The sequence below is a fragment of the Lactuca virosa genome, chromosome 5 (genome assembly GCF_052849685.1).
Source record: "Lactuca virosa cultivar CGN04683 chromosome 5, Lactuca_virosa_CGN04683_v6, whole genome shotgun sequence".
Lineage (NCBI taxonomy): Eukaryota > Viridiplantae > Streptophyta > Magnoliopsida > Asterales > Asteraceae > Lactuca > Lactuca virosa.
In genome coordinates this window covers 107787364-107803753 of record NC_136430.1, presented here as the reverse complement: position 1 = coordinate 107803753, position 16390 = coordinate 107787364, and the positions used below count along the sequence as shown (strand labels likewise).

The 16390-nt window shown below is 40.8% G+C and overlaps 1 non-coding gene across 1 annotated transcript; it reads right to left on the bottom strand.

Annotated features, from left to right (window-relative positions):
• Positions 1-390: 390 nt before the first annotated feature.
• Positions 391-497, bottom strand: LOC145117936 (small nucleolar RNA R71). Its single transcript, XR_013712928.1, has one exon. It is a non-coding gene; the product is annotated as a small nucleolar RNA R71 (small nucleolar RNA).
• Positions 498-16390: the final 15893 nt, after the last annotated feature.

The following is a 16390-nucleotide window of genomic DNA, read 5'->3' as shown; positions in this document are numbered from 1 at the left end:
AACACCATGACCAACATCGATGAAGTTCCCATGAGAGAATGGAAGAAAAGGATACGTGATGATACCGGCCCGGGACGTGTGCAACCCGCGATTCCCGTAACTGCCACCTTTGAACTTAAGGGCCACATACTTGCTCAACTTAAAGAAATCGCATTCTACGGGAAGGATCATGAAGACGCATACAAGCACCTAGACGAGGTCAACGATATAGCCGATTACTTTAATGTCCCCAATGTGGCTCGCGACACCGTTTTACTTCGTATGCTACCGGTCACATTCAAAGGAGCCGCGAAAGATTGGCTGAAATCACTCCCTCCCGGATCCGTCACTACTTGGGCAAAAATGAAGACGAAATTTATAGACCAATTTTGCCCTCCCTCAAAGATAGCCAAGTTGAAGAAAGCCATAGCCAAATTTGAACAACAAGCTGGAGAGTCACTTTATGAAGCATGGGAGAGATACAAAGGATTACTAAGGAACTGCCCACATCACGATTTGAATAGTTAACAAGAGGTCTCCATTTTCTATGATGGAGTAAATGTAACAACTAGGCAACTCCTTGATTCGCAAGGACCTCTCACAAAGAAAGCACCCCCGGTGATAAAAGAGCTAATTGAAGAAATCTCTAAACACTCTAGAGAATATCATAACCCAAGGAATGAACTAAGTCGATGGGTAGTGAATTCAGTAAATGATGGCATGGCAGCGATGATGGCTAAGTTGGAGAATTTGGATCAAAGAATGACTAAGATGGACCAATCCATCCATGCCACTGGGGTGGGTTGTGAGAATTGTAAAGGGCCTGACCTCACCAAAGATTGCGATCTTGACGAGAACGGGAACAGGAAGGTGCAAGTGTGATATTCAAGTGGTGATAGGTATGATGACAATTGGCGGAAACCCAAGAAAGAATGGCTAGCTTACGATGAATACAAAAAGGCGAAGGAAGAGAAATATAAGCAAAAGGAAAGGGGTTTTTATCAAAAAGAGGAACTGGTGCTGGAGAAGAAATCTGATTTGGAGGATATGTTCACAAGATTTGTAGCTGCGTCCGAGAAAAGGCATAGTGATACCGACACTGAATTGAAGGAGCAACGAATTATGCTTAGAGAGCACCAAGTTATGATGAAAGATCAGCAAAATATGCTTAGGAATCAGCAAGCATCTATTCATAACATTGAAAAACAGCTAGGCCAGCTTGCGCAACAAATCAACCAAAGAACACCCGGTGAACTTCCTAGCAATACCAAACAAAACCCCAGAATGGCGCATGTGAAGGCAATAACTACAGATTCTGAAACAATTTTCACTCCTCTGACCCCTGGCCAGAAGAATCCCAACAAGGTGCAAACAGAAGAGGCAAATATCTGGGAATTGAGTAAACCCGACTCGACTCGCCGAGTCACCAACAAGGACTCGACGAGTCCGACACCTGATGACACAAACTGCTCTCTTTTAAAACCTTATCGGGCCCTTTTGCCATTTCCGAGCCGAGCTATACCTGATGAGCAGATTCAAGAATATAGGAGGTTTATTGAGCACATAAAAGCACTCTAAGTGAATATTCCGTTTGTTGAAACAATAGTTCAAACACCAAAATACACAATTTTGCTTAAAAACCTCTTTATGACTCAGAAAAATATGGAAGAAGTAGTTGAAATAGTGCTGGATGAACTGCCAGAAAAGAGGGGCGATCCGGGAAGCATCACCGTACCTTGTCAATTTGGAAACATAATGACTACACGAGCATTGACTGACTCGGGGGCAAACATTAATATCATGCCATATTCTTTCTTCCAAAAGTTAAACCTCCCGGTTCCAAAGCCTATTCAAATGAGGATTCATCTAGCCGACAAAACAATCATACATCCAATGGGAGTGTGTGAAGATATTCTTATCAAAGTTGATAAACTAGTATTCCCTGATGACTTCATAATATTAGACATGGAAAAGGACCTTAAAGTACCAATCATTCTTGGGCGACCATTCTTAAATACCGCTTGTGCCTTGGTAGATATGCGTGAATCTACGCTAACATTAAGGGTAGGGGATGATTCGGTGATTTTTAAAGCTGAGCAAGAGCAAAAGCACATAGAGTTAAGAGAAGATAAAGTTTCCTCAATAGATTTGGAGGACGAATTTCTATAAAAAGAGCTTGCGTGCTTGCATGAAATCAATCTAAGTCAATTCTTATTAACTTTGGAAGAAAATTCTGATGACAAAGGAGATCTGGAGGAGATAGAGAGGCTGATCAAGGAAGCTGATTATCAAGAAAGCCTTAAAAGTATTAGAAGCTCACTGACTCGCCGAGTCGTACCTTCTGACTCGACGAGTACATACGAAAAATCCCGATTTGTTGAAGATTTTGTTCTGCAAACCATTAGTACCCTTTCTGGACCAGAGGTGCACGTTTTGCCTGATTACTTGGAGAATCTTCTTGAGGAAAATAAAGCTATTAAAGATTTTATCAACCTTGAGAATGCACATTTGGCTTGTCTTGAAACAATTGTGCAAAATGATGAGGCTGCCCAAGATGAGGATAACGCAACTTTAGAAAATAAAGAGGATACTAAAACTTGAAATAATGATAAGAATCACTCTTCTATTGAATCACATATACTAAATCAAGAAGGAACGGAAACGATGGGGCATAAAAAGGAAGGAGTGAATAAGAAGAAGCATGGTCAAGGGATAAAGCGCAAGGCTGAAGAAAATGTTGCAAGAAAGAGAATGGAAGAAGTGAAGAGGGCATATAAGAAAAGGATCCATCTTTACAAGACAAAATATAAAGTGAAGAAACTGAAGAAGGAGGTCCTAATGGAGGAAGCAGCAACGTAAAGCAGGAAGGAGTCCAGCTAAAGACTCCTAAAAAAAAGCGCTTCCGGGAGGCAACCCGAGTTTGGAGTTTGCTTTCTTTTACCTTTCTTTTTCATTTTTATTTTTTGTTTTTAATTTGGATGTTTGAAAACTATTTTTATTTGTTTTGTGGGTTTTGAACTTTTAGGACGTTAAAGTAGGAGTTTGTTTTTATCACTTGTGTTTGATCTTATTTTTTCAGATTGAAGCTAGGATGCATGCAAGAGTCTCAAATGTCAAGGCTAGAGTAAGGGTCGGGTCTAGATGAGAATGTGCAAGTTTTGAGTTTAAGGTCGAGTCTGTTATCAAAGAGGGTTTAAGAGTGTTATTTATTGAAGAAAAATGAAGGAGAGACACTAAATTGCCATACCCAATCACATCAGAAACGGACTCAAAAGCAGAAGATTTATTTATCACTCAGCGTTGTACTCGCCGAGTGCATAAGTTGGGCTCGGCGAGTCCTCTTGCGATACCACGACTTTTCTGCTAAAAGCCCTTCTGCTCGCCGAGCAGCCGTAGTGACTCGGCGAGTCACTCAATATTCCACTACCAAAACTTGGATTTTGACCACATATGATACGGGCTTTGCTCATATTCTTTGAAGATTAATTCCTGAAGATTTTCGAGACTATTTTCTTGCATATTTGGAGCTGTACCACACGAGATTTGACGCCCGAGGCATGGATGAGTTGTTCCCATGTCGAAAGTTAGCTGAAGATGGACCTTTCAATGTCAAAGATCAACCTCGCGACTGTTATCCCAGGGGAGTTTGTTCCAATTCTCTCTTTACTTTTATGTTCTTTATCATGCATAACATGCAATAGGGACATTGCAATGGGTAAATTATGTTAGTTAATTAGAATCCTTTTCAAAATTTTGCATTAAATTGCTAGGACTTAATTTAGAAAATTTGGTAAAAAGCAACTAGGCATCATGCTAGTGTTATGTTTGATGATTCTTTGAAGACCCAAATGTTTAGTTGAGCCTATATACGTTCTAGTGCATTTGTGGCCTCCTTTATTCTAGTGAAATCATGGGACAAAAACACAACCTCACTTAGTTTGAGGGATGCAATATGTTTAGCATCGTGTACCAGAAATGTATCCAGGAAATTTTTTATCTTTAATCAATAAAGATTGAAGTTGAGTGCCCCTGCTTAAGCATGTAGGTTTTGAGTGAAAAAAAGAAGAAGTGAGTTACATGTGAAAAAAAAGAGAGAATTACAAGAAAAAATTGAAAGAGTTTTGGAGCTATTAAAGTGTAAATTTGAAGATCAAAAATTCCAAAGTTCAAAAGTTGAAGATACCAAAAATCAAAAAGTGGTGAATTCAAAGAAATCAAGATCAAATATCCAAGAAGTGAAGAATTCCAAATGAGCTCTATAGTGGTATCAAAAAAAGTTGTAATTATCTAGATTATGTATGCTTGGGTTGCTCAACCAAAAATACCTTGAGGCTAGGAGGTTTTCGCGGATGGATTCGGAGGGATGCATAAAATGAGCATTGTTCAAAAGAAGTGCGCGAGTGTTTATGAGGATTGTGAGTATTTAGAATTGAGGGGGGTCCTTAGGAAAAACTTTAGACACAAATGCATGTGTTGCGGTCTTGGCATAATGGTTGGGTTTAATTGGGATTGTCTTATGTAATATTAGTGTGCTTAAATTCAGTTTTGCTTGGGGGCAAGCAAAAGTCAAGTGTGGGGTATTTTGATATGTTCATATTTAGCTATATATTTAGTAAAGATTTTTATTATTTATTGGCTAATTATTTGCAATTTATGGACAAAAGGTGCTTAATTGTGTTTAAATTGTATTTTCAGTCCAAAAGATATGCTCGGAAGCAAAAGGACGCATGAGATGCATTCGGAAGCTCGGGAATTGAAGAAAGAAGAAAAAGAGCCAAAATCCTGAAGTACTCGGCGAGTAGGGATGTCTACTCGACGAGTAGGCACGAATGTTCACGAGGTAAAACACAAAGTCCTTGCCGTACTCGAATTCATCGACGGGACTCGGCGAGTCGTCTGGCTACTCGACGAGTAGCCTCTGTTTTCTGAAATCTATAAATAGAGGATAAACCCGAGTCCAAAACTCTCTCTGGCTTTTGGAAGATTACTTGGAGACTAAGGAGACTGTTGGAGACCTGAGAAACGTGAGAAGAACCCTAATCCTCAATTCTAAGAAGATTAAGGCAAGATAAGTTTACTTTTCCACTTTATCTTTGAATAGAACCATGTTTGGATTGATTGAATTCGTTTTTAGGTTTTTATCTGTTGTAATTATGAACTAATTTCGTTAGTTTCTGTTTAGGGTAGATAAGTTTGCTCCTATAGATTAATTTATGTTTGGATTGATTGTTAATTGGTGATTTTTTGTTAAATTAAGCTTGTTAAAGACCCTTATGCATTAACCATAACTATTTTCTGTTAATTACTAAGTAATTAAGCTGCATGAACATCTCTTAATTGCTTATCTCATGTGATTTATGTGAACACATTGTTATGTGCCTAGGAATAGTGAATGTGAAACTAGGATTAACTAGAGAATGGGTAAATTAATGTGTGAGCTTGTTTGATAAACCATCAACAATGGGTTAATTGAATTACTAATTTAATTAGCTAATTACAAGTCTTATTTAATCTGAATAATTAAACTAGGAAATTCATTAGTTTAGTTACTTGATCACTGCTTAAATTAATTTGTTTTCTAAGGATTGGTAATAGCAGATGTGAATCTAATCACTTTAGTCGGTAACCAATAACAATTAATCCATTGCATTGCCATAAAATTAGCCATAGGATTAAATGAATCGAACCTAAACAGAAACCCTTTTGATTATTGAATTTAGTTGATTTTTACTTGCTTTTAGCTGTTAGTTAAGTGTTAGTTAAGTTTCAGTTAAGTTTCTAGTCTTGCAAAACTAGAGAAAACCCTTCTATTTTACTAATTGTTTTAGATAATTCTAGTAGTTAGATTAATTTCCGTTCCCTGAGTTCGATACCCTGCTTGCTAATTTATACCACCAATTGACAGGTCCACTGGCTTTTGTGTATCAAATTCATAATTAAAAGTAGGATAAAACCAGTGCATTTTTATACACATCAGCTAAACTAGAAACTTATCAGTAAAAGGGTTTAATTAATTTTATTAAACAAGTATAACTTAAAGGACCGTTAGTGGTTAATTCCATAATACCTTAGTTTATACGTCAGGGTTATATATAATTAATATCCGATAGGTAGTTGGATGTGTGCTTTCTGCCTTACTTCCTGTTCCTTGTTTGGTTGTGGGCTTAGGGCAGATTCACCCATTTAACTGTCCGTTCGATATTAGATTATATATAGCTAGTATAAACTATGTGATTATAGAAGGAACTATTGTGGTTACCATTTTTACTAAAGGAAATATATGATTTTCTTAAAGAATGTTTTCATCAAATATAAAGAACTATTACAGTTAACTCCGTAAGTACCAAATGAATACACCAGAGTTATATACAATGAAGATCTAACAAACAATGGGATGTGTGACTTCCGCCTCATTTCCTGTTCCTTGTTTGGTTGTGGGCTTAGGGCAGATTCACACAATCGATTGTTTGTTTGATCTGGATTCTATATAACTTGTATCCATTTAGTACTCATAGAAGGAATTGTAAAGTCATTTTTACTTTCATTCAGCACATCAGAAGATATAGGATTTTCTGGAGGAACATGCGAACTTTTCTAAAAGAACTTTCAACTTACTATACATCACTAAAATACTTATGAACTCACCAGCTTAAATGCTGATCTACTCTTTCAAAATAACTTGTATTATCAGGAAACTAGTAGACAGGTACGCGCACTGGGAATCAGAAGATGGAGCATAGTAGCTTCATGTATTTTTTTGTTATTTACTTTTGAAGTCAATCTTTTGTAAATCACATACTTTGTAAACACTTTAATGATAATACAATGGTTGCTTGTTACTTTGATTACTATGATGCATGTGTTGTGATACTAAACATGACGTCCTCCGCCCCCGAACGTTTCAGCCATTCCGGTTTGGGGGTGTGACACCGTAGACTTAACATGCATCTTCTAGCTTCGAAATGTGGTGTTTTGACTCCTCACATCGTGAATTTCTATGCTCACGTCGTGAGTTCAGTCAAATTAGGGTGTCTGACACAGCTGCATCATCAGAAGGCCATAACTTTTGCATACGAGCTCCGTTTTTAACGTTCTGTATATCCACGCAAAGGTGGAGACGTACTACCCTAAGGCTAAAAAGTACTTTATCGTAAACTCACTTTTTACGATTCCTGGTGTCGTGCCGGTTTTGTCGCGAAACTTCGACAGGTCATAACTTTGTTATAACTCGGATTTCAGCGTTCTTTATATGTAAGGAAATCTTGTGACATATACTAAAACTTAGTTAAGACTATTTATTCTAAATAATCATCTATAAAAAATCATTTTTGACGATTATCGTCTCTAAATTGACTAGCCCGAATCTGCGGGTGTTACAATTATCTCCCCCTTAGGATGATTACGTCCGAAATCATCAACAAAACAAGGCTTGTATATTGAATCCATGTATTATATTTTCATCCTAGGAAATAATCGTAACTCCTACGTTCCTTCGAATGAGTATCTAACTCTTGGACTTCTTGACTGCAGGCGGTGGTCAATCTTGCACCCGCTCTTTATCTTATGTTGGACTTCCAATTCGTAACCTTCGAGTTACAAAATTGATACTTATTGGAGACTCCTTCTTCTTATTAAACAAACTAATCTTAAGAGAAGTTCTTTACTTCGATTATCATAACAGACCGATGGGTCATGTTCTAATGACCTCTCATCGTATGATGCAACGCTTAGACTCAGGTCACTTAAAGTCAAATTCCAGAATGGAATATACCTTTCTTCATGTTCTAATGTGATATACTCACATTTTAGTATGTAACATTTCTAGCTATAGGCTTTTTACTTAAACAATGGACGCGATACTTCTATTGATCGCTTTGATTAACTTTCACTTCAATCTTCTGGCTTAAGTCGGATGCTACATCGAACTTGGCTCTCTGAACCACGTAGAATACATATCTTAGTCAGACTCGATATGATATGACCACTAGGGTCGGAATAACAATCATCTTCTTAGTCATTACCGAAACGATGGTAACGACAGACATGAACAAAACAGAATCAATTACTAGCGCCTTGGTAACCTAGTGACTTTCCCTGATCCAAGTACTAGTCCTGTGCTTCTGGTAGTATAGACCTCTACTACCTTTCACACCTACTCATACTCTTCCCAAGTATTGTCTCGCAGTTCTCCAAATCATTATCACAAAACAATTTTAACACATACAAATGTGTCCAAACAATCATATAATTTTCCCTAGACTCTACTAGGACTTCTTCCACGCGTATCTTTAATCATCAACTATGCTTCAACTCGGTTGGTGATGGAAACGTCAGACGATAAGACAACTTCAGGAATTACACCAACCGTTCTATCATCCCCCATCAAATGTGTACATTCAGATGTACTGTACTCCTCTATACGTTCTGTTATTTTATTATACGTATTCTAAAGGCAAGATACCAATCATACGATATCTTTCGATAGGTATCATTTACTATCGTAATCCTTCTCATTTCCTCCATTTAGACGTGTAATCCTCCTAATTACTCCGAAAAGTTACATGCCAGTTCTAATATTGTAATTAAATGTTTAGAAATCTGAACACATAAAATTTTCAGATCCGTTCGGCAAAAGACTATAGATCCAATCAAATAATAGCATATAAGGCATATAAAGCTATAACATAAATCATTTAGCACATAAAAGCAATTTAGGCATCTAATCCTAAAGTAAGCTAGTGCTTGTGTCAATTCAGTTGTACTACCTAAAATAGACACTGATCTCACAATCATCGCTTAGCATTCTAAGTTTAAGTCAAAAAATCCTACAAATTCCTAGGTCGCTTAAACTAATGCTCTGATACCATCTGTGACATCCCCATTTTCACGGCCAGAAAAGACCGATTTGTTTATGCTTTATTTTAAAAATCAGAGTATATTTTTACAGAAATATATTGCGGAATTTGTTCCCAGAAAAACATGATAAATATATTATCAAAGCATTTCCGAAGAAATGTATTTTGTTCATATTAAAACTTTCGGATGTAATCGTCAATACTGAAACATAAGCATAAACAGACCTTACATTTATTTACATTAGTGATCTACATCTCCTTTAAATCTCTCAGTGTAAAGTAGCTTCATATTGACACCTCTGATACAAATAAACTGAGTGGTTCAGGTTGAGAAACCTGGTGAGCACATAGGGTTTTCAACCCACAATAATATAATTATTATATTTAATCATCAAACAATCAACCCAATTACCCATCCCCGTTATCTTCTTTTACTCTTAAGGATCTACCCTAAGAATTATCTACCACTCATTCCTAAGGAATTTTCCTAAGGAATAGGCACGAAGTACATCGTCGCCAGGGTTTATACAACAGACACTAAATCCATCGTTTCCAGGGTTCATCCAACGGGTGCTAAGTCCATAGCTCATTTATCAACAATATTATTTTCGACAATCCACTCGAAATATATGTCAATGGGTTTTTAGAGTACACCGGGTGAACACGTCGTTCACAACACATACAGGTTGCAAGCCTGCTAGTGTTCCACGGACCGTCTAGAATAGTCCATGGTTGTCATCCATACTCTGCTAGATGATGGGGCCAACGTTTGGGTAAAGGCTTTTCTCAGTTTTCACCTCTCACCCTCATCTCATGATCTATATCGCCTTTCATCTCATCTTCCAACTCATTTTTCATCACACACCAACTATTTTATCTACCCATGTTTTACCCCAACATATTTGTAGATATAAAATACATATACAGTTTAAATCATTTAAAACGTATATAAAATCGATCATCCAGCATAGACAACAAGTATTCAGATAATATGCACACATAGCACGTAATTTTATATAAAATACTTCATATCTATATGTAAGATGAAAGTATTATGCACTCACTTGTAGCGTGCTTTGATAGAATCTAACTAGAAGTAGTCAGCGGCTCGTCGTTGTCAAGCTCGGGAAGGGAAACGACCTTCAGAAAATGAAAGAAAAAGAAAGTAAAAGGTGTAATGAGAGAAGAGGCCGGACTTGCTATTTATAGGCTGTTTTGGCTCTCTCACGTCATGAGAATCAAGACTCACGTCGTGAGCCATGGCAAGAGTCATCCCTTAGTCTTCCCAGGTGTTTTCTAGGCTCGATTAGTGTCCGTTTGACTCCTCATGTCGTGAGAAATCTGTAACGCTCTGATTCTCAGGTATCGATTTTATATAAGAATTTTCTTGATTTCAAGGTCTACTCGACGAGTTGGTTGCCCTACTCGTCGAGTAGCAGCGGGTTGGTCCGCGTGTTTTAGTGACCTACTCGCCGAGTCCAAGAAGGGACTCGATGAGTAGGAGCTGGCAGATGAAACCCTAAATTTCGGGGATTTGCATCCTATTTAAGGACCACTTATTTCCCTTAGCCTCTCTTACTGCCTCCCTTGAGTTCAAAAATCCTAATTAGTGGTTGCTCTTTATAAATTGTGTGCTCTTTAGCTTGGAAGAGGGATCCTTGGAGTAAAAGCTTGGAGTTCAAGAAGTTTGAAGCAAGGGGCTGTTGTAGATGCGGATTCTTCTCTGTCTTGACATCATTTTGGAGGTAACAAGTTGTTATCTTGGCTCTCTCTTAGTTAGATCTCTTCATTTATGGGTTGGGATTTTAGGGTTTTGTAGTGGTTCTCCGATTTGGGTCGAGATCTGAGGTTGCAACCTCATATATGGACTCCTTCAGCCCCTATTTATCATAAAGTTCCAGTCTTTGTTGAGCTATGGCCTTTCCCATGCCTTAAGCCACTCCTTTAGCTTGTTTTGGGCCCTCTTTATCATAAAGTTCCAGTCTTTGTAATGATGATTGGTTTTAAATGCTTTGAAAAAGTTTTAATTTGGCATGAAATTTTTGGGTGTTACAAGTTGGTATCAGAGCCTTGGTTTGAGTGAATTGGAGGAACACTCGTGTGACTCCAGTCTCAAATCAAGGAAAAGATTTTCAAAATGATTTTCAAAAGGTTTTCAAAATAAGTAAGGGAGGATGCAGGGTGTACGATCAGTCGGAGCCAGTAAGTGACCCCAAAATACCATACAGTTATTTGATTATGTGATATATTAGAACATCATGCTAGTGCTAGGCTAGGGATCTTTAGGAATTGCATGGTAGAACTGCCTGATTACATGATGCCTGCTAGCCTAGGGTTTCCTTTATATGAGATTAACATCATTACTGCAGTTGCTTAGTGTATGCATCACGGTTATACATAATTAAAATCTTATAGCCTGAGAATGTTTGATTTGGCCTTATGTTCTGTTCTTGTCTGATTGGGAGCTTAGGGTAAGATTGTATATTCAAAATTCTATAGGGTCCAGCGTTATGTATGGCTAGCATACACTAGTGCTACAGGGTTGGTGGAAGTTTCATGGATGAATAGATTATGAGATATTTAGCATTCCTCTAAGAGTGAGGATTGTGCGCTCGCTATGATTATGAATATTGTTAGGGCGTTGTGGTGATACTTGAGACAAATATGGGTAGGTGTGGAAGGTAGTATGGGACCGTACTACTGAAAGCACAGGACCCATACGCGTATCAATGAAGTCACAACCCCTAGGGTTTAGTCGGGAATTGGTTTCCAGTTATCTATGTGGATTATCTGATATCTGGTGGTATGTTTCAGAATGGTGATGACGAGGCGCGTTGTGATTGGATCCGGTTCAGGATCAGGATCAGGATCAGGAGATGGGGGCCAGGAGGGGCCAACAACACCTAAGCCCGTGGTGTAGATGGGTACGGAGGAGTTGGATGCTAGGATTCGGGAGATCCTGCACAATGAGGTTGCTGCTGCTTTCCGGGCACAGCTGTTGGAGATGTTTGGGTCTATTTAGACCTCCATGGTCGAGTACTTCGACGAGCGATACGCAGCCCTTGCGGAGACGGCTGCCGCTGCAGCTGCATCGGCTGTAATAGCGGCATGGGGATGAGGAGGATCCACTCGGGGTTTCCAGTACAGGGACTTCGATAACACGAAGCCCCCTACTTTTGATGGGACTCAGGATCCCATCAAAGCCATGAGGTGGATTTCTGATGTGGATGGATGTTTCTTTCCATGCTCGTGTCCTACTGACCAAAAGGTGAGGTGTGCTCTGAACCTGCTAAGGTCCGGGGCAAAGGACTGGTGGAGATTGGCGACTGGGTCGTACATTGATGATCAGAGAGCTGCTGTTACTTGGGAGCAGTTCCAGGATATGTTCCACGCCCGATACATTCTGCGGGTCGAGCAGGAACGTTTGCCACAGGAGTTTTTGAGTTTGATACAGGAGGGGGAGTCGGTGACGGAGATCACCCGCATGTTCACGGAGAGGGCGATGTTTTGCCCAGAGTTTGCTTCTGAGCAGGCTCAGATGACCCGTTATCTGAGCATGCTCAAGACTGACATCCGTCAGTTTGTGTCTACACAACGATGTGATACTCTTTTGGAGTTGCAGGAGGCCGCTAGGCGGCGTGAGTTGGAGATTGAGCTGCAGATGAGGGAGTAGCGGCAGGCCCCGACGCAGTCGCAGCCGGCGCCTAAGCGGTCTAAGACCGCTGATGCTAGGATCGGGGGCCAGCAGAGCCGCACTTGTGGAAAGTGTGGAAAGAGTCATCCCGGAGTTTTTCGGACGGGTAGTGGGTGCCACAAGTGTGGCAAGGAGGACACTGTGCGAGGGATTGTCGCCAGATAACCCCTGCATCGGATATGAGGTTATGCTATCACTGTCATCAGGTTGGTCACATGAAGACCAACTGTCCACAGCTCGCAGCCAGGCCGGCGTAGGCTCCAGCGCTGACTACATTGAGGATACCGGATGGGAGGCCAGTCAAGACAGAGCCTCCAAAGGCTTAGGGGCGTGCTTTCCAGTTGACCGGAGAGGAGGCCAGGGCAGCACCAGATGTGGTTGCTGGTACGTTTCTCTCCTTATTTCATTTATTATAATTGTATTATATCTGTTGTACCTGTGATTAGGTACGTTTTTAGTGAACTCCTTGCCTGCATTGGTTTTATTTGACTCGGGGGCGAGTCATTCATTTGTATCACAGTCATTCAGTAGGGACTTTAGTATGCCAGTGGGCGAGCTAGAGTGTCCGTTGCGAGTCTCTATCGACAATGAACACGAAGTTTCTGCTTCCTCAGTTTATCGAGGGTGCGAGTCGGAGATCTTCGAAGTGTCCTTTCCGATAGATTTGATACAGATTCCCATGAGGGAGGTGTGCGTGATCGTAGGGATGGATTGGCTTAGCCGTTTGGGTGCCATGATAGATTGTGAGGGTCAGAGAGTGGTAGTTCGAACCCAAAGTGGGGGAGAACTAATTTTTTATGGCAAGGGCACCAGAGTGGGTTCGGGGTTTTATTCAACTGCCAGGGCTCGACAGTACATTCAGCATAGATGTGCGGGTTATTTAGCATATGTGATGGATACGCGGGTCAGGGATCAGACTCCAGTTTCAGAGGTTCCAGTGGTTAGAGAGTTTGCTGATGTGTTTCCAGAGGAATTACCCAGAGTGCCTTTGGAGAGGCAGGTCGAGTTCAGGATCGATCTAGTGCCAGGTGCGGCCCCTATCGCCAAGGCGCCGTACCGGTTGGCACCACCAGAGATGCAGGAGCTGTCATCACAGCTGCAGGAGCTGCTGGGAAAGCAGTTCATTCGTCCGAGCAGTTCTACATGGGGAGCACCGATCCTCTTCGTCAGGAAGAAGGACGGCTCGCACCGGATGTGCATTGACTACCGGGAGTTGAACAAGTTAACGGTGAAAAACCGCTATCCACTCCCAAGGATAGATGATCTTTTCGATCAATTGCAGGGTGCATCTTGGTTCTCCAAGATAGATTTGAGGTCGGGATATCATCAGGTCAGGGTCAGAGAGGAGGACGTGGAGAAGACCGCGTTCCGAACTCGTTACAGACATTACAATTTCGTGGTGATGCCGTTTGGGCTCACCAACGCGCCAACAGTATTCATGGACCTGATGAATCTGGTCTGCAGACTGATGCTTGATCGCTCGGTCATAGTGTTTATCGACGATATCTTGGTGTATTCCAAGACCCGAGAGCAGCATGAGGAGCATCTCAGGAAGTTGTTGGGAGTTCTGAGACGAGAGCGGCTATATGCCAAGTTCTCGAAGTGCGAGTTTGTTGGATTAGCGTCTAAGTCCATAACTATTTTGGTATGTACTTGACCCGATTATGAGCATGGTCCTTTTGGGTTGCCTTCACCATAGCAATATGTAGGATGAATTAAGGAGAGAAAGGTTTAATTATGATTTATTAATATATTATGAGAATAATATATTAAAGGAGAAATCATATTGGTTAATTAATATTAGTCAAGAATTAATAAAGAATTAATTCTGTGGCTAAAAGAGATTAATTAAACTTAGGGGACTGGAATTGTAATTATAGGATAATTGCAATTGGGCTATGGATCACGTTGGAATAATAGGTTGGACGAATTCTATGGGGAAGCCCATTAGAAATCGTCCAAGGCATGTTCCAGAAGGGGTCCATGGGCTGCTTAGGGCTTAAGCAGTCAAATTAGGGTTTCCTTGTTAGATAACCCTAATTGCCTACCTATTTAAAGAACCCTTGAGACCCAAAAACATGGCTAAGTCTTCCTTGTTAGAAATCAAAATCACAAAATGTGAGGAGGTACACGATCAAGCCTTCGCCTTCCCGTGATCATCCGAAGTACCTGAAACAAAATCCAAAACTATAAGCCCGAAGCTTAGTGAGTTCCCCCAAAATACCAACGCCATACAAACCATAACCATATGATAACAAACAGCATGCATATAGAGTCTACAATATGACTGGACCGCCCTCACCGGGCCTTCAGTCTGTCTGGCCCACTCTCAGAACCTTCAGCATGTCTGGTCCGCCCTACCGGGTCTTCAGCCTGTCTGGACCGTTCTCCGGGCCTTCGGCCTAACTGGTATGCTCCATTGGGCCTGTAGTCTATCCGGGCCTCCCTAGGTATGGTGGCCTACAACACAAAGCAGGTCCGCCTCAACCCACCCCCAAGTATACAATCAACACATATATAACAAATTCTAGCATATACAAACAGTCAGACCGATCTAGTAGATCACTATTCATAGTATCATCCTATATACCACGATACTGACCTAACAGGTCACCAAACATAGCATCATGTTATATACCAGGATACCGACCTAACAGGTCACTAAACACAGTATCACCCTATATACCAGGATACAGATGTAACAGAGCACTAAGCATATCATCATGCGATAACCAGGATAACAATCCAAAAAGGGTCGGCATTGGTGCCTTCGACCCTGTCAGTATAGTGAGGAAAACTCGCCTCACAAGTAGTGCTGTAGTGTTAATATCCAACTCCCAATCACAGCCCCGAACTCAACCGCCTGTAACCACCATTTGACTAATTCCATCAAAATTCCAAATTACCAAAATACCCTTAGAAGTCAAACTTGGTCAAAGTCAACAGTCAACAGTCAAGGTCAACAGTCCATGTTGACCCAACTCGTCGAGTGCAGCTTACCGACTCGTCGAGTTCCTTCAGAACTCAGAAAACCGCAAAAACTCGAGTCAACTCGCCGAGTTACCAAACAACTCATCGAGTCCATGAAGTGTCCAGAATATTCGGGAAAACCCTAACCAACTCATCGAGTTGGCTATGCAACTCGTCGAGTTCCTTCAGCCCTTTTCTCATTCAGATGCTTTTAAGTGAAACCAAGGCTCCAAACTGTAGATCTAGCCTCCTAGGGTGAAGTTACCACGTAAAGTTGCCAACTTTACGTGCATGCAAGGTCTCAAGAGGCTAAAACACCCAAAACTAGTCTTAGGAAGAGGTTTAGGGCATGGAGAAGGGCCAAAGCTTGATAAAGTCGAGAACTTTATGTCCATGAGGGCTTAGAGGAGTCCAGATCTGAACTCCTTGCTTCAAAACGTGTTCAATACCAGAAATGCCTCAAGAATAAGCTAGAAATGACCCTAAACTCTTGAATGGAGGGATCTAACAAGAAAATGATCAAGATAATGACTTTTTACCTTCAAATAAATGCCAACCCAAAGTAGATGTTGGATCTACAAGCTCCTTATCGTTTCAAGCTTCTCACTCTTCAAGTCTCTTCGAGAAATGTACCAAACACACACTCTTTAGCCTCACACACACGCAAAGTAGGAGGTTATCTCGATTAGAGTTTGTTCCTGGACGTGAAGGTGGTAAGGGAGGCTGGAGGGAGGACTTAAGGTCCTTTAAATAGGGTGCAAACCCTAAAAATTAGGGTTTTCATAATCAACTCCAACTCGTCGAGTTGGGTCCTCCAACTCGTCAAGTAGGTTCTCCGGAATACGCGACCCTTCTTGGTTTCTACACGACGAGTTGGGGCCTCCAACTCGTC